Source organism: Melanostigma gelatinosum (genome assembly GCF_949748355.1).
Source record: "Melanostigma gelatinosum genome assembly, chromosome: 8".
Classification (NCBI taxonomy): Eukaryota; Metazoa; Chordata; class Actinopteri; order Perciformes; family Zoarcidae; genus Melanostigma; species Melanostigma gelatinosum.
In genome coordinates, this window is record NC_136641.1 from 3,762,725 (window position 1) to 3,785,746 (window position 23,022).

Genomic DNA, 23,022 nt, shown 5'->3' on the forward strand with positions numbered 1-23,022 from the left:
TTATTAAAGAGCAACTTATCGTCTCCCGAAAGTCTTTTTTTTTTGCTGACCTTCAGTGGTATAACTTCACCTGGCTGCAATGACTTACAGGTGTAAGTCGATGCACATGGCCCTCTTGGACCACATGAAAGACCCTACCGACCACCAGCTTGTCTTTGGACTCGTCAGGGCAGCGAGGCTCCTGGCAGGAGGAGGATCTGCTACTGTCGAGCCAGGAGCCCTCGTCCTCCCGCCGGAGCACAGCCAGCAGGTTGAAGGTAGCAGCCAGATCTGGGTCCGTCGTAATGTCAAGTATTAAGAATAACTGTGTAGAAATAGCCAATCTTCTCGCTGATAGTTTCCTTTACTTATGTAGGTCGTATAGAGGCATCAGTATTAAATTTAGACAATTTCATAACCAGTTTAAGTTACTCACAGTAACTTTAACCCATCACTATGAAGTAAATGTTGATTGCAAAATGTGATGGTGATGGAATAATGACATCAAATCAGCTGGAAGGCCGTCCTCCTCGCAGAGACTTCCTGACTCTCTAAGTCTCTATTGATCTTTTTAACCTCGTCTAATGTAACGTCCGCTCCAGGTTTACAATGTTCCTGACAGGGTTGGGCATCTTATATCCTGATGATTGGGGTCGTCGATACATATGGAGTTTCAAACCAGCTAAAATAAACTCATGTGAATTGCTATCCATGTACGGAGGCCCTGCCCTCAAAAAACATGTTGCTATCAAAGACTTTAATGAAAGAGGGGCTTAAAGAGTAACAACATTCATTTATTTGACGTATAGCGCACAAAAGTAAAATTGCAGAAAAATTAGGATTTTCGACGATGAGACCCCATCATGAGACAAAAAAAAGCATCTTCTCCATTTTTTAAATGGAGATCAACTGATTTGTCAACGTGATCCCATCCCTACTTTACATATTAGGCAGAAGCCCCCCGACGCCATTGCAAAGCATCTTGACGCAGAAGGTTGGCGTGTGGTTAATGTTGTGAAGCGGTCGCGATTAACAATGTAACACATGGTTAATAACATTTAAGGGTAGCGGTTACGTTTAGGCAACATAACTACTTGGTTATGGTTAGAAAAAACTATGATTTGGCTAAAATAAGTACGCTTGTGACTCAGTGACGACATGTGGGTTAATCCATAAAAATATGTTCCTGACACTTTCACTCCCATCGTCTTTTAGTAACTTCTTCACATTGAATTATTTCATTTTTTTTGGGAAGTCATGTTGTATTTATTAGTTTGGAAGGTTCGATGTATAAATCACATCCGTTTTCATCTGTCTCTACACAAATAAAAAAGCAAACTACAAAAAAGACGAGCAGATGATGATTTGCTGATTTGAGAAGCTAACGTGATCAAATTCTGAATTGTTAGCGGCCCCTGGAGTCCACGCTGTTCTTTACACCCAAACAAGCCCAGAGGGCCCTTTGCTTTGCTAGCAGGGCTAAAAACCAGCACCGTCAGATAAAAACAAGTCCTGCCTTTGTGTTATGCCATCCCATTGTGGCAGTCGCTGCCCTGCATACCAGGCTGGCTGGACTTAGAGAGCAGACTGTTTATTGTCACAGCTCAGTGGCCAGAAAAGCTTTATTTGTGGCTCTAATCAAAAGGGGAATTTACTGAGGCTTAGGCCACTGCACTGCAATCAGCAGGAATCTGACTGAGGGCACAGCTTCATAGACTCTGTACTTTGCAGGGCAATGCATACTCAGTTATTTCTTTTGTGTTTCTGTTCATTCACTGGTTTTTATTTTATTATAGTTTTTTTATGTTTTAACTATGCTTTTTACTATGTTTTTACTATGTACTGGCTCTGTGGCACTCTGAGATTTAAAAAAGAAAAAATGAAAAGTGCGTTACAAATAAAATACATTATTATTATTGTTCATCAAGTGTCACATGTGGCTGTCCCAAAAATAACAATATGCAACCACATGTTAGTTTTGAGGTTTTACACAGAAAACTTGCAGGTTACTTATTACTCACTTTAAGGGGAAACACAGGTGAATAGGGTCAAACCTTAATAACGTTATGAATCCGGACCTTCATGGTATTTTTTTGTCAATGTATTAAATTAGCATTTGCACTTTGTTTAGCTTTGTTTTAAAACTGTTATTGTTCATCAGAAGGTGTAAAGGAAACAGACAGGGAGCTGCAGTGCTGGTGAGCCTCTTCAGCTTAATCGCTTTCATGATGTGCCCGCAAGCTAGTAATACAGGCTGGATGACAAGTATGAATGTAAATCAGAGGCAAACTGCAGGCATTGTAGCATAAAGTTAAGTCCTTTATTTGCCTACCTCTGACAGGCCATATCATTGAGTCTGACCAGTTATTATCAGAGTCATTATTACGTTCATCTGGTTATAATTGCGTCTGGTTGGCGTTAAGTTGGGACGTGTATCATGATTTAGCCATCTTGAGTAAAGTTGCTGGAAAGACCCCAAAAACAAAGACAAACATTTCGATAATAACATCACATAATGTGTTATTTTGTAATTGTCTGGAAGCATTTTTCGGTCAAAGGGAAACATCACAGATATGATTGGGTTGTGGGAGTTACCGGTACCTTTCTCGCCCCATTAACTTCAATAAAAATGGCTCCACTGCAAAAAAAAAGAAGTAAATCTCTTGATCAGACCCCCTGCTCACCTCTACCCTTAGCATCTATCGTTGTTGCTTTGTCTGTAGCCAGTGGTGTACAGTAACGAAGTAGAAATACTTCGTTACTGAGAGACGAGGATACAGAGAGCAGAGCAGGACTGTTGTAGTGTAAGATGTGAAAGTCAAGTCATAGAACGATTTCCAAAAGAGAGAAATGTCCAGAGAGACCAGAGTCATTAGACTCTGACTGGACAGACTCATAGAGGTGAATTCTTCAAACACTAATTTCTCTTTTTAGAAGATAAGGAAAATATAATATTGTGGTTTTTCACTTCACCCTCAATGACCTGAATTTAAAGCTGCAGGGCAATTCAGTGAACATAAGTTTTCTAAATTGAATTTCATTACGTAATTTATTTTTTAATCCAGCCGTTATTTTACTTGAAATGAGTAATTATTTCTATGTATTATTTATAATCCATCCAGTTAAATTTGAAAAATGAGATTAATATTTGTTAAAATATAATTGATGTGTACTTTATTTATTTGATTTGACAGTTGTTTACTATACAGAGATGTTACTACTGCTAGACTTCTTGAATATAGTGTAGTGTCACGGGTTGTCCCTAGGGTGGGGCAGTGCAAAAGAGAGCGTAAAACAGGCACAATCAGACAGTATAAACAAAAATAAAGGTTTATAGGTCCGTCCCACTGGCAGTTCCTTTAACTTAAAAATCACAAATCAACAAAAACGTCCATGAATAAACATAAAGCGTCCCGGAGGAGAAAGTGGTTTCTTCACCAAAAAAGTAATCCAACCCTGCAAAGTCCTTGGTATCTGTTCCTCCATGTAGGCGTCCTCTCTCCTACGCCGGGCCCAACTCCTCTCGCAGTGGTGCGACCCCCTCTGCCCTTTATTCAGTTTCCCAGCCCTGCCTCAATTAGGGGCCTTAAGCACCTGTAGCTGGGTGCATGATGAGGCAGTCTGGGAGCTGTAGTCTCTAGCCCGGCGGCCATTTTGGGTTGTGGGCCCTGATCCGGGTGAGGATGTAGCGCCCCTCCACAACCTGTCCCCTTGTGATGCCACAATAGATATACCCAAATTATATATATATATAAAATTTGGGTAGTGGGTCCTGGCTTGTCATTAAGGGGTGATGGTGGGTCCCGCAGCCAGAGCAGTTGAGAACCACTGGCCTAAACCTTAGTTGTTTCCTGTGAAGATGGAAGTTTATTTTGAAAAGACAGTATGCATGTAACAAGCCAAAACAGACTCATGTTGCTGGACTTTTGCAGGAAAAACGCACGAAAAATGAAGAGTAACTTTTTGTAAGATATCAATAAAACGGGGATGAATTTATATCATTGTATAAAGAGAGTGACATGAGAAGATCAATCTCATGTCTGTAAGTTAAATCAGCTATAATCACTCTTTTAAAGTGATTAGTGACTCGTCTAAAACATTTAAAAAAGGAATAACTTCAATAGAATCATTCTATACACTGTAGCTTCTTTACATTATAATAGAATGTAAAGAAGTTACATTGTAATACAACGTAACTTCTTTACATTCTAATACAATGTAAATAAGTTACATTCTAATACAATGTAACTTCTTTACATTCTAATACAATGTAAAGAAGTTACATTCTAATACAATGTAGCTTCTTTACATTCTGTTTACAAGCTGTCTGGCTGCAGGATCCACCATCACCCCTAAATGACAAGCCGCGAACCATTCTTCTCTTTCAAACTCCATCTTATGACTTTACTTTCACAATTAACATAAGCAATGTACTGCTCTGCTATCTATTTCCTCATCTCAGCCCCCTGTGTCACGGTGTGTGTACATCTCACTCGAGTCAGGAAACTTGTCAGAATGCCCATATTTGATTGGCTGAGCTGCATCATGTGATTGTTTCACGATAGTCACATGCTCGCCCACTGACCAATCACAGCACACGCTGCACCTCACTGCAGAGCTGCACATGGAAACTGAGCTGCACATAATGATGACGTACTTGTAGGCCAGCTAGCAGGCTCTGGCACATCAAAGAATACGCCCAACATGTCAAACTAAAGATCTGATTGGTTGAGACGATGACAATCAACAATATCGTCCCCATTCACTTAAACTGCACATGGATTCACTTGAGAGTCTGCAGGCCTCTGGCTCTGTTCTTACCTAGAGACACAGAGGTGAGATCTGATTGGATAAAAGCTCTACTTAAAACAAGCTGCACTGGAAGCAGAGCAACTGAGGAAGACAGGAGCTGTGCAATGAGAAAATAAGATAATGGGGAAAATATTTTTATAAATTGCAATACATGTAGTGTATTTAAGAAAAAATATTAAATTATAAAATAGCTATAACTTTGTGATTCTGTCTAGGCCAACAGAGAAGGCCTTGCAGGCCCTGACGGCCCACCACTGGTACGTAGCATATAACTGCTGTAAGTGGAGCTAATTTCAACTATTTCACATACCGCTGGGCTGTTAAATCTATAGTAGTGCATCCTATTTTATAAGATTTTATTTCTCAAAAGAAAATCTTAGTGTCAAGTAAAATAGCTGTGATGTAAATGTAAAAATGTTTTCCTCTGAAAAGTAGTGGAGTAGAAGTACAAAGTCGCAAAAAATAGAAGTTTTCAAGCTGCTGGTAAAAGAGGAACATCTGAGGAAACAGATAAAAAGGAGAATTTAGGAGGCTACAATAACGACAAGTGGTAAATACAGGCAATGAAGACCCATGGAAAGTGATTGCAAATCAATCACTGCCATCATTATTCTTGCTGTTCACTCCCCTGACATATGCAGAAAGACGTCTAAGAATCGAATCCAATAAAAGGAGAGATGCAGTAAGCCTGCTTAATTTCAGAAATCCTCTTTTTGACCATTACACATAATGTAGGCTAAGGCATCTCACTGTAAGAAACGTACAGTAACAGAGACCGCAAGGACTCGAAAAGCATGCAACCCTGACCTCTTGTGGCTGAGCGGGAATAACATCATGTCAAGTGCAATTTACAGAATTATTTTTCTCCTGTTGGGAAATGAGTATACTGAAAAAGCATCAAAAGAAGAATGAGCGTAATTTGGACGACCTCTTCCACATGTCTGGGCTCTACCCTTGCCGGTGATGAATCTCTGGAGAACGCTCTGAAGTATTTATGAAAATGATCAGATTTGAAAATGTTGGAGTAGCAGTAAAATGCTGTTTTGCTACAGAATTGGTTTTAAATCAATAATTCATGTAAAATCTTCCGATCCATTTCTGAAAGAAAGCGCCATGAGAATTGAAGTGCACAAGACGAGGCGTGTGTGTTCAGATAGAGACATCGTCATCAAGTGGAGGTGGATATTCACATGTGTGTGTGTGTGTGTGTGTGTGGCTCTGACCCTTGCCTGCAGAGGTTTTGTGTTGGAGCAGAGTTCTGGCTGTATTATTTTGCCGGTTCCGCTCCCGGATAAATATCTTTCACAAGTTTCAGGGACATTTACTTCAGCTTCTGACTCACAACACTCACAACCACATCTCTATGCCCGGTGTTACCACGGCAACGGGAAGGCCAATACCGCTGAGGTAGAACTGCACGGATGGAGATATGGTGATGCTATTGGTGTCTTTTGTCTTGAGTTTCCGCTGTAGTGAGTTTATTCTCTGGAGGTGATAAAGGTCTCTGAATGCAGCACAGACACCAACTGAACATTAGTCTGAGATGAGATCATTTCTGACGGATTCTTACCCACCAGACACAAGATGACAGAAACACACCTAATATTACACAAAGAGTACAGTAATAGTACACGAATCGTTTGGATTTTTCCTGCATGTTCCTGTTAATATGTGTGGACATGTGACAAGGATATAAAACACGTAGATGGAACATTGTGAGCCTTAGTTCTGTTAAAAATGTGTTCATAATTGGGAAAAAAATAGTAAAGCTCAGTGTTTGTGGATTTCGTCTCTCTTATTTTTTAAAACTTATTTCCATTTGGTGTGAGTACATTCTTAGTTTGTGCCACCAAAGTAACCATCATGTTTAGGGTGATGTAACCAATAGCAAAGTTTCAAGCTGATTTCTGAATGTGTATTTGCGATGGACACTGGAGGTATACTCGCTGGAACCCTTGACACAGAGACAGCGGCCTCCAGGGATTAAATACACTGGAGGGGTGTAGGGGATTAGACACACGTGGATCCAACCAGGGGCCTGGCCGACAATCACAATGGCGGGAAACACACAAAGTGAAGTGATCTGAATATCTAATATCTGATATTTATGCAACACAAAAATAATACAGGAGAGAGTGAAATTACAAAATAAAGTAAAAAACTTTGGACGAGAACTGACACAGACCCCCACAGTCTGAGGGGGATCTGGTGGTCTCTTTCTTGAACACAAAGGTAACCTTATCTTGCACAGCAGCTGGATTAACGCGATGTCACGAGATCTCGAGATAATCGCAGGATCACATATCAGACGAAAAAAATCTGTCTCGACAGGCTTCAAGTATGGTAGTAACACTTATTTTTGTTGAATTGACAAATTATACAAATGTGAAAAGGGGAAATCTTTCTGCTACTATGGGTCCGAAATGTGCCTTTGGGGTTGTTGCAGTAACTCTGCTGTCTTCCATGACCGACACCACACTACGTCACACAGGAGGAAATCAGAGGTGTGGAATCAAGTGGCACCCGATAACACAGGACTTCACGGGTTTCTCTCCAATCAAACAGTCCAACAGCTCCTGCTGAGAAACACATCTTTTCCCAGGCAGGAAGCTGCTGTGCTGTTTGATTTGGATAACTGGTCAACAACTGCTGCCTCCTGCTGTCTTTGAGGAAGAACTCAAATACTCAGCAGAGACCAGCTACTGCCTTTAAATAATGAAGACTGTAGATGTATGGCTGGACAGTATCTGCAATGTGCTGTAATGGTCCCAGTAATATTCATTTGTTCTTACTGAAGTAGTTTATTACATGACAGGTTGAAGCTACGTTTGAGTTAAATAATTGAGGACTGCTTTAAATTGATACATTCAACAGTATAATCATGTTAGTTTCAATGCTTTTCTGTGCTGGATTATGGATTTAAAAGTGTTATTGTCCTACTTTAGTGCTGGCTATGTGTGTCAATGTCCCAGTCAAGTTGTTTTGTTGTAGTACAAGTGCCACAAGATGACATTAGCTACATGTGAAGTTTGGGAACCGTGCAACTCACAGTATTTTCCACAACATGTTCGCAGATTGAGGGCCCTGTTCTCGCGCCACCGGACATGTGCCAACATGCCCCAAACCCCCAGGAAGTAGATGGCGCCTGTGCGCTTTGAATCGTGGAGACCACAGTTGAGAGGCCCTAGCTGCTTAGCTTCTCCCTCTTAACGGCCAAAACACGAGGCACTGTCCCAGGATGGGAAGAGAGCCGCTGCTTGAACTAGTGCTGTGGGCAGGTCTGGGATCAGCCATGGCCCTGCTACTGTCCACAAAGTCAGATCTGGTGTACTCTAGATATTGGGAAGCACCATTCAAACCCAACATCAGAGACAAAACGTGGCCCGTCAGCAACATGTTCTGAAAGGGAAAAGCATTCACCTCCAACTGCAGTGACATTAAAGCCAGGCTGTTCCATCACTACTCAGCTTCCATCAACACTACAGCCACAAAAAACATAGAGCAACCCTGAACCTTCGGCATTCTCGCTAGAGCCACCCACCCCAGGATTGTCACATGTGATGTCATAGTTCTTTCCGGGCCAAAACCAGTATCATCAGCCCCCCCTAGTGAGGGCCAGGTCGCAGCGGTCCCCCTGTGCCCTGCTCCCTATTTGTCTGATTCTTCTCAGGTCAGTTCGTTGTTCTTTTCCTAGTTGTGTTCGCAGGCTTTACAATATCCCTGTGCACAAACATCCTTTCATCCCTTTCTCTATGCGTCCTTCAGCCGTACAAAGCAACAAGATCTCTGCTCTTCCAAACATGCCTCTGACACCCAAGGGCTAAACTTGTTGGCTAAGCTTGTTGGCTCTTCTCAGCCTCCTTCTGTATTTTAGTCGATCCTTTTGCCACCTTGGCTGCTCCCTTTCCAACTGCCTCTTTCTGCACACCTCCTCCCCTGTGGAGGTGCCCATGCCATGTCCCCATTTCCCAACCACACCTGCAGACCGACTAGCAACGCACCTCGGGGTAACACCCATCAAGGTAAATGTTCTAGCCACTGCTCTACAAAACCATCCCCATAAAGTGTTTGTTCACTTTCTCACAGATTTTCTCGTTGTCACTCCTCCATCCTCACCTCCATGCCTCCGGCTAAGCAATCAGAGTTCAGATCTATCAACTAAAAGTCTCGCTTCCTCTGCATTCCATGAGCTGTACGCCATCGTCATAACTGCCAATCTTTGGGGGGCACGAATGGTCTAGGACAGGGATTCCCAAAGTGGGGTGCGCGCACCCCTGGGGGTGCGCGAGCTGCCTCTAGGGGGTGCGCGAGAGGAAAAGTGTAATGGCGGTCTGATGGTGTAATAATATTAAATATTTAAAAAAATGTAATTTTAATTTAAAAACTGTCCGGTGGGACATCTGAAGCTATCAGTCGTAAAAGAGGAGAGGGACAGAGAGAGAGAGAGGAATCGGAGGCGAGGGGAACGGAGAGGTGCGTTGGGGAGAGACCGGGAGAAGAAATCGAGCCAGAGTCAGAGGAAGATGAGACGGAGGAGACCGAAAAGGAGGAAGGGATAGCACAGACACATCGGGAGCACATCGGCCCATCGCAGAGTCAAGGTGAAAAAAGAGGAAAGAGAGTGAGCATCAGACTGGGAAAAAAAGAGGAAATATGATGAAAAGTATGTGTGTCTGGGCTTCACTTGGATTGGCAACGCAGATTCCCCAAAGCCACAGTGCGTGGTGTTCAGTGAGGTTCTGGCTAACAGTCTGAAGCTCTTATTTACGTCGCCACCTGAACACCAAGCATGCCAGTGCAAGTCAAAAGCCCCTTACATTGTTTATATCCAAATTGGAGGAGTTACAAAACAGCCAAAAACAACTGGAGTCTCATTCATGTGTTGGTCTATAAATGACGCACTACGGGCTTCATATCTGGTTACAGAATAGCGAGAAAGGGGCTACCGCACACAATCGCCGAAGACGTGAGCTTGCCAGCTGCCAGAGAGATGGTGGAATATATGATTGGAGAGAGAGAAGCAAAAAAGTTGGACATGATCCCGGTGTCCAACAACACTGTGTCGCGCCGCATCGATGCTTTGTCCGAAGACATCCTGGCTACATTAGTCGCTCATTAATTGTAAATTAAATGTGATAATCTGCCTCTGAGCCTGTGCGTGTGTGCTCGCATCCGTATTGCTCTTTAAAAGTGACGCCTTGTGTCACTGAAAGTTATTGAAACTTTGTTGCAGTGTTTCAGGGCGTTTTCACACATTCAGTTCGTTTGCTTTGTTGCAGTTGCTCCTTTGTTCGGTTTGTGTTCACACTGCAACATTTAACAGCGGACTAAATCTTGTAAACAAATGCCACGCGCGAGCAAACTGTTCTCTCATTGGTCCGATTCGTATGCGGCTATGAAGGCTTAAAAGGCTCTGTTGCTTTTTTTTTTTTTTTATTAAGGGGGGGGGGGGTGCGCGAACCCGGTCGGGATGTAGAAGGGGGTGCGCGGCCTAAAAAGTTCGGGAACCGCTGGTCTAGGAAGTCCATACTCATCCATTCCGGTTACATGGCAGTTGTAGCAATCATAAATAAAAATTGTTCTTTTCTATTATGCAGTTCATGAGCAGACTCACTGACTGCCAGTAACAAGTTTGTTGTGGTGCTCAACTTCCCAGGCACCACAACAGCATCGCTGACTCACTGTCCTGCTTCTCATCTCAGGAATTCTGACTATTGGCCCCTGAATCAGATGTTCATCCCTTACCAGTCCCACCGTTTTCAGCCACAATATTGAACGAGCTCTATCGCTGGAAAACCTTTCAAACGCCTCGGAGCCATCCTTAATGCCCGCCTGCTGCACCCTCTCAGCCTAACTGGCTGGAACTGTTGTTAAGGCATCGCCATTCATACTTTTGACTCTCTCATAGTCACACTCCGGAGAAGTGAAACCAACCCCATCAACTTATTTTCGTATAGACTCCGACCTCAACCCATTCAAGCTGCTGACCAAGTACAGTTCCAGATAAGCCATTAAAGCCACACTGTTTAAAAAAAAAAAGATTGTTTCGTGGCTTTTTTGCCTTTATTATTACAGTTGAAGATAGACAGGAAAGAGGGAGACAGAGAAAGGAGGCGACATGTCTGATTCAAACCTGGACCGCAGCCTTGGTACATGGAGCGCCCACTCTTTCTTACCAGTGAAAGGAGAGACATCCATTCATCCAGCCTCAACATCCTATAGTCATTTTATTTACACACTGTTGTGTGTAAATAAGATAAGTGCTGGAGAAACCATTCAAGATGAGAAGAGGAGGCTGTACAACCCACCGTGGTTCATGCTATATTGATGGTTTGAATGGCTTGAAGAGATTCAGCCTAGTGTTGTGCATGCAGACATGTTCCCCCAGGAGTAAACCCTAGTGTACAGATTAAACATCAGTGAGCTTCAGTGGTGTTAGTGGGTGTATCTTTGACCTTTTGACTGCAGCCAGGAAAGCCTTTCTCTTCCATTTTTCATGCTAAGCTAGGCTAACCACGTCCCGACTCCAGCTCTGTACTTTACACACAGACATGAGATTGAGATCCATCTAAACATCTCCCTTAGAATTAAAGATGAACAATCATGTTTCCCAAAATGTCAAACCACTCCTTTAAATGACAATTTATATTCATTACAACATTACTTGTGTCTTATTTTTGTACTTTCGGCAAACTTTTGGACAACTTTCGAGAACTGCTTATGTGTAACTGATACTAACAAGCCAATTATGCTGGAATGTTCCCTTAAAGAAGAGCAATTTCAGGGGAAAATCAAGAGAGTAAGAGGTCAAAGATGACCTGTTCCTGAGGATGGGGAACCCTCACTGTGGTGGACCTCCACTGTGGAGGATGATAGTCCAACAGCAACAACAGTTTCTTTCACTTTCACAGCGTAGAATGTGTTTGACGGTGAACTTTCATGGGGTCACACACTAAAATAGCCAGCAGAGCATGCAGCAGAAGGAAAGTCCTGCTGCTCAGCATCCCGCAGGGATGTTTGTGGGATATTGTCGGGATTCAGTGTGCAGGGAAAGGCGGTCCATGTTGCAGGAGAGGAAATGACAAAATGCTTTTAGCGCCTTGCAGGACGTCTGAACGACACGCTGCGTCAGAGCAGCACAAAGGAAACGTGGGAAGTCAAGCAGGTGACTGTCTGATGCATCATTTATTAGTGAGTCTCACAATAATGGAAACTCACTGTTATCTTCCTCAAATATGCAGGATAAACAGGGGGGAGGGGGGGTGGATGTGAATTGGATAGGTGAATTGTCTTTATGGCACTGAGCGGCATCAGTGAGATGATCTGAGATGATCAAGCACTTTTGTAAACATAAAGCCTTGTGCGGTCACATTATTTAGTTGAGCCGGAATATATTGTGGATTGTGTGTTGAACGACACACCTCAGACAGAAGTTGAATGTAGTCGGCTGAGATTAAGTCAACGCTCCGTCGTCTTTTTTGAGCTGTGGTTCGCCTTTTTGAAAATAAAGTCTTGGGAGCAAATGATACCACACTCCTATGTGCTTAATTGATGACAAAATGTATATTCTGATTTATTCTATCGGAAACAAGTAACAAATAGAAGTTTATTACACAAAAATATTGTACCTTTAATACTCTAAATACTATAATAATACCCTGTAATGTAAATTGTTCTTTCCTCCAGCACCACAATTTAAAATCAAAGACAGAAGATGATACAGGATTTGGTGATTCCAGCTCCGCTGTCACAAGGACAGATAGAACGTTCCTGCCCTCTGCTATAACCTGTATAATAAATCACCTCTGGTCAGATCATCATCCTTCAAATGACAACAACGCTACACGGTTGTTGTTTGCTGCTAGTGATCCTTGCACTACTGTTCAGTTCATTTAGTTTATCCAGTTGTTAATTTAATACCATTCTAATTAATTGTAGATACTGTGCATTCTTTGCATTTTTATTTTTTATTCTATTTTATCTTATTTTTTATTATTCTATTTCTTCAAATTCAATATCTGCTCTGTTATTTTATTGTACTGTATATATTGTGCATTCCATATGTAATATTTCAAATTTTATTTTACTCTGTAAAATGCTGCTGCTACATACTAACTTCCCCCTGGGGATGAATACAGTTCATATCTATCTATCTATCTATCTGTCTATCCGTCCATCCATCCATCCATCCATCCATCCATCCATCCATCCATCCATCCATCCATCCATCCATCCATCCATCCTATCATTCACTGACCTGGTCCATAGTGCCACCCATCAGACATGTTTGCCCCCTGTCAGCAAGACTTTAAGAATAGCAAACTCATTAGTATGTTATTTATTTAGTTGAGTCCTGTTATATTTCTGGGTGACTTACTGACTGTTCTGTCCTGTGTTTAGGTCTGTCTCATCTCAGAATGTATTTCTGTATTTATTTTGAGTTCTGTTAGTCAAGTGTGTTAAATAAATACATTTTTTAGGGCAGTATCTCTCAATAAGTCATGTTTTCGAGGGCAGCATATTGTCCATAAAGTTGGATTTCTAATAGCAGCATATCAGTAATATTGCACAAGGAGTCTGTCACCATCCACCTCGGCCAGTGTCATTTGAATCAGTGTCAAGGCTGCCTTTACACTCACTTTTGTTTGGTAGCGACAATTTTTGTGTTATGTTATGTATTCAACCCTTTCTTTCAATCAGCACACAAGTCGGTCTCAGTCGCTTATTTAAGCCTCGTCGTATTGCCAACGAGAATAACTTTAACTTTTGAGAGCTAATGCTTCTTAATAAATCTCTGTGACTTTGCTGTTGTAAAGATTACTGTTGCTGCTCTACAAACAACATTTAGCCAAGTTATGTTTAAAACTAGAAAAAGCATTTCCTGCTGAAAATGTGTTGGAATGCTGAAAACTGAAATTAATCGCAAAAACATTGCTGAAAATAGATATCCAATTCAAAAACTAATTGCAAAAAGCTTAATAATTCAAAAAGTTTAAAGATTACAAATATGAAAAGTCATATCACACCTCTCCTGAAAGAGCTGAACATTTTGATATTTGAACAGTTTCTGTGGCTTAAAAAAATTCATCAGTGGTGATATTTGTAGTAGTAGAAGTTGTAGTAGAAGTATTATTAGTAGAAGTATTAGTAGCATTAGAATAACTACTAGTAGTAGTAGTAGTGATATTTGTAGTAGTAGTAGAAGTTGTAGTTGTAGTAGAAGTGTTATTAGTAGTAGAAGTATTAGTAATTAGAAGAAGTAGTAGAAGATGTAGTATCAGTTGTCATATTAATAGCTGTAGTATTGGTCGTAGTATTTAATATCACAGTAGTAGTAGTAGTAGTAATAGTAATAGTAATGGCAGTAGAAGATGTAGCAGTAGTAGTAGTACTAGTAGCAGTCGTACTAATAGCTGTAGTAGTATTACTACTTTTAGTAGCATGAATAGCAGTGGTAGTAGTAGCAGTTGTCGTATAAGTAATAGTAGTAGTGGTAGTAATAGCAGTAGTGGTAGTAATACTATTGATGGTAGCAGTAATAGCAGTAGCAGTAGTAGTAATAGTAGCAACAGCAAAAGTTATAGTAGAAGTAGTAGTAGCAAAACTATATTAGCAGCATCAGTAGTAGTTGTCGCAGTATTAGTAAGAGCATTCATTTTTTTTAACAAAAAAGCCAAATTTTGAGCTTGTTTAAATACAGTTAATCCATGGGGCTTTTATTTTGAAAGGGTGGTGCTGGGTGGGGGGGAGAGGGGGAGAGGAGACATAATCATAATGTCTGACACACATAAACAGAGGTTATTAAATGCCTGGCTTCATCACAAGCATTTCAATTCGAATTCACTCTTTGGGGCTTTTATTTTTGAAATGGGGTGTGTGTGTGTGGGGGGGGGTCCTCTAAAAGTATCTAAGACCTGAATGACTGTATGAGAGAGAGAGACACAGACAGGGAGAGAGAGAGAGAGAGAGAGAGAGAGAGAGAGGGAGGAAATAATTAGTGAGAGAGAGGGGAAATAACTAGAAAATGCATTTCCTGCTGAAAATGCGTTGGAATGCTGAAAGCTGAAATGAATCTCAAAAACATTGCTGAAAATAGATATCCAATTTTTTAAAAATTGCAAAAAGCTTAATAATTCAAAAAGTTGACAGATTACAAATATGAAGTCATATCACACCTCTCCTGAAAGAGCTGAACATTTTGATATTTGAACGGTTTCTGTAGCTTAAAAGAATTCCAGCGGTAGTGATATTTGTTGTAGTCGTAGTAGAAGTTGTAGTGGCAGTATTATTAGCAGTATAAGTATTCGTAATTAGAAGAAGTAGTAGAAGACGTAGTATCAGTAGTCATAGTAATAGCTGTAGTATTGGTCGTAGTATTTAATATCACAGTAGTAGTAGTAGTAGTAGTAGTAGTAATAGTAATAGTAATGGCAGTAGAAGATGTAGCAGTAGTAGTAGTACTAGTAGCAGACGTACTAATAGCTAATAGCTGTAGTAGTATTACCACTTTTATTAGCATGAATAGCAGTAGTAGTAGCAGTTGTCGTATAAGTAATAGTAGTAGTGGTAGTAATAGCAGTAGTGGTCGTAATAATATTGATGGTCGCAGGCTTTTATTTAAAAATGGCGTGTGTGTGTGTGGGGGGGGGGAACATTTTGATAGTTGAATGGTTTCTGTAGCTTAAAAAATGAAGGAGAAGAAGAGGTGGGACGGAAGAAATAGAAGAAGTTGAATAAAGATTCGAAGAACAATAGTTGGAATGCTTAACAGCATTCCAACAATAATCTATTCTAATCCGCCTCTGAATTTAAAGACAACCAGGCTGACGTAGGAAATGTATTGCTAACTACATACATAATGTTAGATCACATTGCAGATGCCTCATATCACAGTGATGTATGTTCAAGTGATACTTCTTTTGACAAGTTTGGTTTTATTTCGTTATTTGATGCTTAAAAAAGGGGGCGTGACATCCTGATTGACAGCTGCTCTGAGTGAACTTACAGTCGCGGAGCCAGAGGCGACCACATTCTCACTCCCAACTCGTGAAATACCGCTTGGTCAGCGGCCGTATGCTTCAAACTATGACGCTCTAGGTTCCCCTCTAGCAACAGTTTTAGATGTGTCAGTTTCTGCTCATTACACAGTGTCTTTTCAAAATAAACTTCCAACGTAAATCCACTTAGTTTTAGGATTACTTGGTTGCGCTTAGGCAACAAAACGAAAGTTACGGACGTAACTACGGTTCTATGAATCCTGGATGACCGCCAGAGGCAGTGCTTAACACTGGATGTATCCCGTCTCGCGCATGCGCAGGTCGAATATTTATATCAACAAAGTCACGTGTGACCTCGGATGACCACCGTCATCTATAAGTTCCGGTGTCATCCTGAGCTCAGTCCTATGGAATCTTCTCGCGAGTTCACGGGATTCCGAGTGACCAAGAACTCTGGCGGTCATCCAGGATTCATAGAACCGTAGTTACGTCCGTAACTTTCGTTCTATTTCATCCTTACTGACCGCCAGAGGCAGTGCTTAACACTGGATGACTTATACCAAAAGAGTCACGAGGAAGCACAGTAACTACCCCTTATAGCTCCGGCAGAGAAAATTGGCCAAGAACCCTCCCCAGTGGGTGAGGGCCGGCAACGTTAACTCTGTAGTGTTTGGTGAATGTGCTCGGCGATGCCCATGAGGCCGCCGCACATGTATCCCCCACAGGCACACCACTCAGGCTTGCCCTCGGTGTGGAGACACTCTTGGTAGTGACCCTTCACCCCGGATGGCCGAGCGCAGCCGCTCGCCTTGTATGTATCGGCAATGGCCTCCACTATCCAGTGGGACAGGTGCCGTTTTTCCTTTTTCCCTTAAAAAGGAGCACAGCCCTTCTTAGGCTCACCATAACTGACTATGCAGGCGGTGGCTGCCATATAAGCTCTGAGGGCCCACACTGGGCACAGCAGCCTTGACCTCTCCTCTCCCGATGGGGGAGGGGGGGGGGGTCAACTTTGCCAGCTGGATAGGCCGGTTTATATGTGACCGTATCCACCCCCTTGGGAGAAACACTGCCTTAGGCCAGAAAGTGACACCCAAGCCATCTGAGTTCCACCTCAGACATGATTCTTCCACTGATAGGGCATGCAGCTCGCCCCCACATTGAGCTGAATTGACAGCAAGGAGAAAACCGTCTTGCTGATAGCCATCTAGGCTCCGCCTGTGCCAGGGGTTCAAAAGGACAAGCATAAGCTGTCCAGTACCAAGGGTAGGTCCCATGCAGGGGAGACCGGCCCTTATCCAGGAGAGACTGTAGAAACTCAGTACAGCAGGCACGGGCGCTGTACTGGGACCTTGTTCTGAGCCGCCCACTAGTCGGAGAACAGCTTCCACCTGTTTCTTGTACTGCAGGCAGGTAGACCGCGCACTGGCATTCAGAATAGTCCGTCAGACTGGTTCTATGCAGCCACTCAGCATCCGGTCGGGCCCTCCCGTGACCCCTAATTGAAGGCGGCAGGGATTGGAATGCCAAATCCGACCCTCTAGTTGCGACAGGAGATCCCTCCTGTCGGGGAAGAACTCTGACAAGCTTACAGCAAAAGCAGAGGGAATGGTGGAAAGGCATAAAGAAGATCCTCTGGCCACGTGTGAGCCAGGGCATCTTGACCCAGAGGGCTGGTCCTCCGTCAGGGAGACCCAGTGGGGGCAGTGGGTCGACACGTCTGGCTGCAGCCGCCACTCTCCCGGTGGAGGCTTGTAACGGAACAGGAAAACCACAACCTTGTTCCATTCTCCTGGTGGGTACATTGCCCACAGGCTGGTCAGGCGAGGGGCCTCCCAAGTCAGAAGGCCACGGTGATCCCCGTAGCAACTTCTGCAGATCTGGTGCCCCCTCGATAGTTCATGGGAAATCACAGCAGAGGTGCTGTCCACCGGACAAGCACATGCTTTCCCTTCAACATGGAAGGAAGTGCTCGAGCGCTAGCTCTAGAACCTGGACCTGCGGTCTTTCAGCAGACAACTGCCCCCAGGCTGTCCCGTTCTGTCACCCTGCACCCGCCTTGAGAGGCAGGTAACTGTTGTGACAATCTCCTGGTGGAATGGAACCGAGCCCCTGGGGCTCGGTTCCTGGGACACTGTTCGCCAGATATGCACTCCCTCCATGGGGATAGTGAATAGATGAATAGACACTGTTTCGATAATATTATTGCCCTGTATCTGTGCCACTTGGCATCCAAGTGAAGGCTGTTCAGCCATCCGCACTGGGGCGACAGACAGGCCCTCATAGGGCCACCCTAATGAAGGTTATGCTCTGAGAAGGGCTCAGGTAGCTCCTCTCCATGTTCACCTTGAGGCCTACCGGGCCACGTGAAAGAAGGCGAGCAGTGTCCTGTGGCGCCTGAAGCCGGGACGGCGCCTAGGTCAGCCAGCCGTCTAAGTACGGCAGTATGTTCACGCCCTGTGATTGCAGGGGGAAAGGACAGCAGTAACACACTGTGGACACCCATGGGGAGATGGGAGAGTCCGAATGGAAGCACCCAGGACTGAAAGTTGTGGTGACGCACCATGGGAACAGGCGTCGATAGACGTGCACCACTCTCCCTTGGAAATCCGCTGATGGGAGAAAGAACCCTGACAGCCGGCCTGGAGACATCTCCTGGCACCCCTGCCGGGGGGGACGGGGACGTAAGTAGGGTTGTATAGGTAGCGGTCCGGCCTCTCAGCAGGACGCCGAGGCCTGTTGCGCTACTAGGGTAAGCTGGAGGCTGAGAAACGGCCTTGTGGGCCAAAAATGGGACCCCTAGGTCTGGGGGTGCAGGCATGTCCCTGCAAAGACCAGAGAACTGCTGCCAGGTCTGGCTAGCTCTAACAGTCCGCTGAAGCACCTGTACAGCAGCTGACTCGAACAGCTCACCAGGCTCCACTGGGACAGTATGGAGGGTCCTCCTACATGTCTCAGATAGGGGTGACTGCGCCAGCCAAACCTGGCGGCGAGTCTGAACCAGGGTGGACATCATCCATCCACGTTCCCTCGATATGAGCGCAAACGCCTGCAATGAAGCATCACTGAGCAGAAGCGTCGAAGTAGCCCGCTGCAGAGAATCTGCGAGGGAAAGCATGAGGTGGGAGAGGGAGTTGTCGATACGGTGCACAGCGCTGCTGTGTCCTAAGCCCTGGATAGCAGGTCATCTTTGACCCGACATTGGGTCGAGGGCACCTGGCATCGGGCCTCAGAGTCTCCTCAGGGGAAACTGATGGACGCCATAGTCGTCGAACTGGCTGGCATACGTGCAAGGCCAGATTTGCCACCTCCTGCATGGTCTGATGTAAGGCGGGAGAGAGCCCTGGTGTCTCCACCATGCACGCAACTCCCTCAGATATTCCTCGGAGGGAGGAACAGAAAAGGTGGTGAGGGCGGGAAGGTGCCTGAAGAAGGCACTCACAGGTGGATGCTCCAGCTGCTGTGTATGCCCGGCGTGCAAGCGCCATACCAATGACCAGGGTAGGTTGGTCTGGATTCAGCTGCCCTGACAGGGGGAGGTAGACCTCCCGCATCAGGTGTTCCACTTCGGCCAGCCTAGCAGACCTTACTGCTCAAGGCGTGATGCCGCAGGTCCTGCCTGGGTTCTCCCTGCTAGGGCAAGAGGTCAGGGCCGTCCTCCGGCTGAAGAGGAGCTATACAGGTCCTACAGCCGGGAGAGTTGAACATGGCCGCGATTCTGGTGGAACCCTTGTCCCACTAGTTTATGCGGAATTCCCAATCAGTCCGAGCGAGAGCGCTCTGCTGAAGGTTGAGAGAACAGGCAGGGGGCAGTCAGTGGCGAGTGATCCTTCGGACACTCTGCCCTTAGCCAGCCGCTGCGGATATTGGTGACCCACCAGTTAGCCTGAGCGAGAGCACTCTGCAACTGCGGAAACAGGTCAGGCAAAGTCCTTATAGTGAGAGGGGCGAGGACACTCTCTAAGCCCACTCTCTTCACTAAGATAGTTGCTGCAGATATTAGTGTCCCCCCAGTTAGCTTGAGCGAGAGCACTCTGTTACCGTAAAAACGGACAAAACAGACCACAGTCCGTACAGTGAGAGGGGAGCGAGGACACTCTTCACTAAGATAGTTGCTGCCGATATTGGTGTCCCACCAGTTAGCTTGAGCGAGAGCACTCTGCCACTGTGGAAACAGGTCAGGCAAAGTCTTTATAGTGAGAGGGGCGAGGACACTCTTCACTAAACTAGTTGCTGCCGATATTGGTGTCCCACCAGTTAGCTTGAGCGAGAGCACTCTGCTACTGTGAAAAACGGACAAAAAGAACACAGTCCTTACAGTGAGAGGGGAGCGAGGACACTCTTCACTAAGACAGCTGCTGCAGATATTGGTGTCCCACCAGTTAGCTTGAGCGAGAGCACTCTGCTACTGTGAAAACGGACAAAAAAACCCACAGTCCTTACAGTGCGAGGACACTCTCCACTTGGACAGGCGCTGTAACTCTTGGTGTGCTACCAGTTAGCCTGAGCGAGGGCACTCTGCTAACTGATATCCGCTACCGATATGTCCATAATGTTTACAACAATCAATGGACACACCGAGTATTAGCTTCTAGTTAGCCGGAGCGAACTCGACAGCCGTAATGCGTCAAAACCATCCATGGGCACAACCTCAATGCTGATTTAGTACAACTAGCATTCACCGAGTTAGCCTGAGCGAGCACATTCCGCTAACTGTGATCGTTGTAATGCTACAAAGTTGATGGCCACAGCCCCAGTACCAGCTTTGTTTATCTAGTTTCCCACTGAGTTAACCTGAGCGAGGACGCTCTGTTAACTGTGACAGCCGTAAGGATACAAAGTTGCTGGACGCAGTCCCAGTCTCAGCTTTTGTTTAGCTAGTTTCCCACTGAGTTAACCTGAGCGAGGACGCTCTGTTAACTGTGACAGCTGTAAGGATACAAAGTTGATGGCTACAGCCCCAGTATCAGCTTTGTTTAGCTAGTTTTCCACTGAGTTAACCTGAGCGAGGACGCTCTGTTAACTGTGACAGCTCTGTTAACTGTGACAGCCGTAAGGATACAAAGTTGATGGACGCAGTCCCAGTATCAGCTCTGTTTAGCTAGTTTCCCACTGAGTTAACCTGAGCGAGGACGCTCTGTTAACTGTGACAGCTCTGTTAACTGTGACAGCCGTAAGGATACAAAGTTGATGGACGCAGTCCCAGTATCAGCTTTTTGTTTTAGCTAGTTTCCCACTGAGTTAACCTGAGCGAGGACGCTCTGTTAACTGTGACAGCTGTAAGGATACAAAGTTGATGGCTACAGCCCCAGTATCAGCTTTGTTTAGCTAGCCAGCTAGCATCCAAGTTAGCCTGAGTGAAGACACTGCTAACTGCGAATTACGTCAGATGTAAAGATTAAATCTCCATGTACACAACGCCAATGCGGACTAGTGTCTCACAAAGTTTGCCTGAGCAGGAACACTCTGCTAACTGTGATAGCCGTAACACTGTGAAGGGCGGGCCGACAGCGTAATTCTACGCTCTCGTTAGCGCGCCACTCGATTACTAGAGCGGAAGCGCTCTGCCAACCGTGGAACAAACAACTGTTATAGAAAACAATGTTAATCGATCTTACCGATTGCTGTCATCACGACTTAGCTGACCCTTATCAGACTGGTGACGACCGATGATAGGGGCGGCCACCAGTCCGGGGTTCGATGTCCGAACGGCGAACACACCGTTCCCTCCGAAGAGGGACAGCTCGTCGCAGCCTTTGGAGGGCGAGAGAACCGCAACTCCGACCGGTAGTCACAAGGCTACAGCGACGAGCTCTAATATGTCTTGATCGTAGACACATCCTTGTTTAAGCTACCATGGTAGCTAACCTGCGACGCGAGAAGAAAAAAAGGACTGAGCTCAGGATGACACCGGAACTTATAGATGACGGTGGTCATCCGAGGTCACACGTGACTTTGTTGATATAAATATTCGACCTGCGCATGCGCGAGACGGGATACATCCAGTGTTAAGCACTGCCTCTGGCGGTCAGTAAGGATGAAATAGAACTACCCAGTTAGGCTTCGGCAACTAAACTACTCAGTTAGGCTTCGGCAACTAAATATATGATTGATAGATTGTGTTTTGGGTTGAAATAAGTGCCTTTGTTATGTAACTTGTGTCTGCAGTGTTGGTCAAGTAGGAAAGTACATAACAAAAGTAAGGTAAAATAAGTCAACATTGACTTGGTTTCATGCGGGACACGTACAGCGGTCTCCTAAGTGAAGGTTTGTGTGTAGGACTCAATCATCCACCCTGATATCGTCCCAAGGCGGCCCTTCCAGCTCTTTACAGTTTCTCTGAGCTTCTAATACTGATGAGGATGGGTTTACATAGGAGTCCATTGAAAGCCCGGTGGGTCTCATACAGACGCTAAAGGGTGCCTCCGTATCAGGCGCCGAGTGGGACGGCGTGTCAGTCTTTGACGAAGTGACGAGATGGTTGGATGCACCTGCTATTCAGACCTGCACTACTTAGCTGAACTATTTTGCCACGTGAGCGACAGTATCAACTCTAAAGAAACCTCTGCTTTCATATCATCATTAGCTGCACAAGTGGAGAAAGAAGTAAATGAGAATATTACATGCTGTATATAAAACACTATTTTGGCAATTTTCTCCTGCCTATCCGCATCGCCACCGCCTCGTGAGTCTGTCTCCTCAATGAGGCGAAAACGTATGAAATCACCCTCCACCCATCAAGGAGGTTTATTTATATATAGTGGTGATGGCAGCTTTTCTCAACGGCTGCTATGGTTACCTTCACACCAGATACAGTGAAGAGTTCAGGTTGGCGGTGTTGTTGTCGCTTGTACGCTCACCTCACTTTTGTCTCATAACAGATATTTTTCATTGGTGGAGGTGTGAGGCGTCACCAAGGAGTCAGTGGGTGGGGGGATGGCAGGGAGCTGCGGCAGCGTGTGATGGTGGTGATGATGATGCATGGAAAAGCCTACGGAGAGTTTACCTATCACGCACACCATCATGACCGTGATGATGTGTGTGTTTCTAGACATACGGGAGCATGTCGCTGAACCACAGCAAGGAAATGGAAAAGCAATGAGGACGGTCATAATTTCATGGCCATTGAACACAAGACAAACAATACAAGGGTACTATCTGTGTGTGTGTGTGTGTGTGTGTGTGTGTGTGTGTGTGTGTGTGTGTGTGTGTGTGTAAATGTGCTGTAAATCAT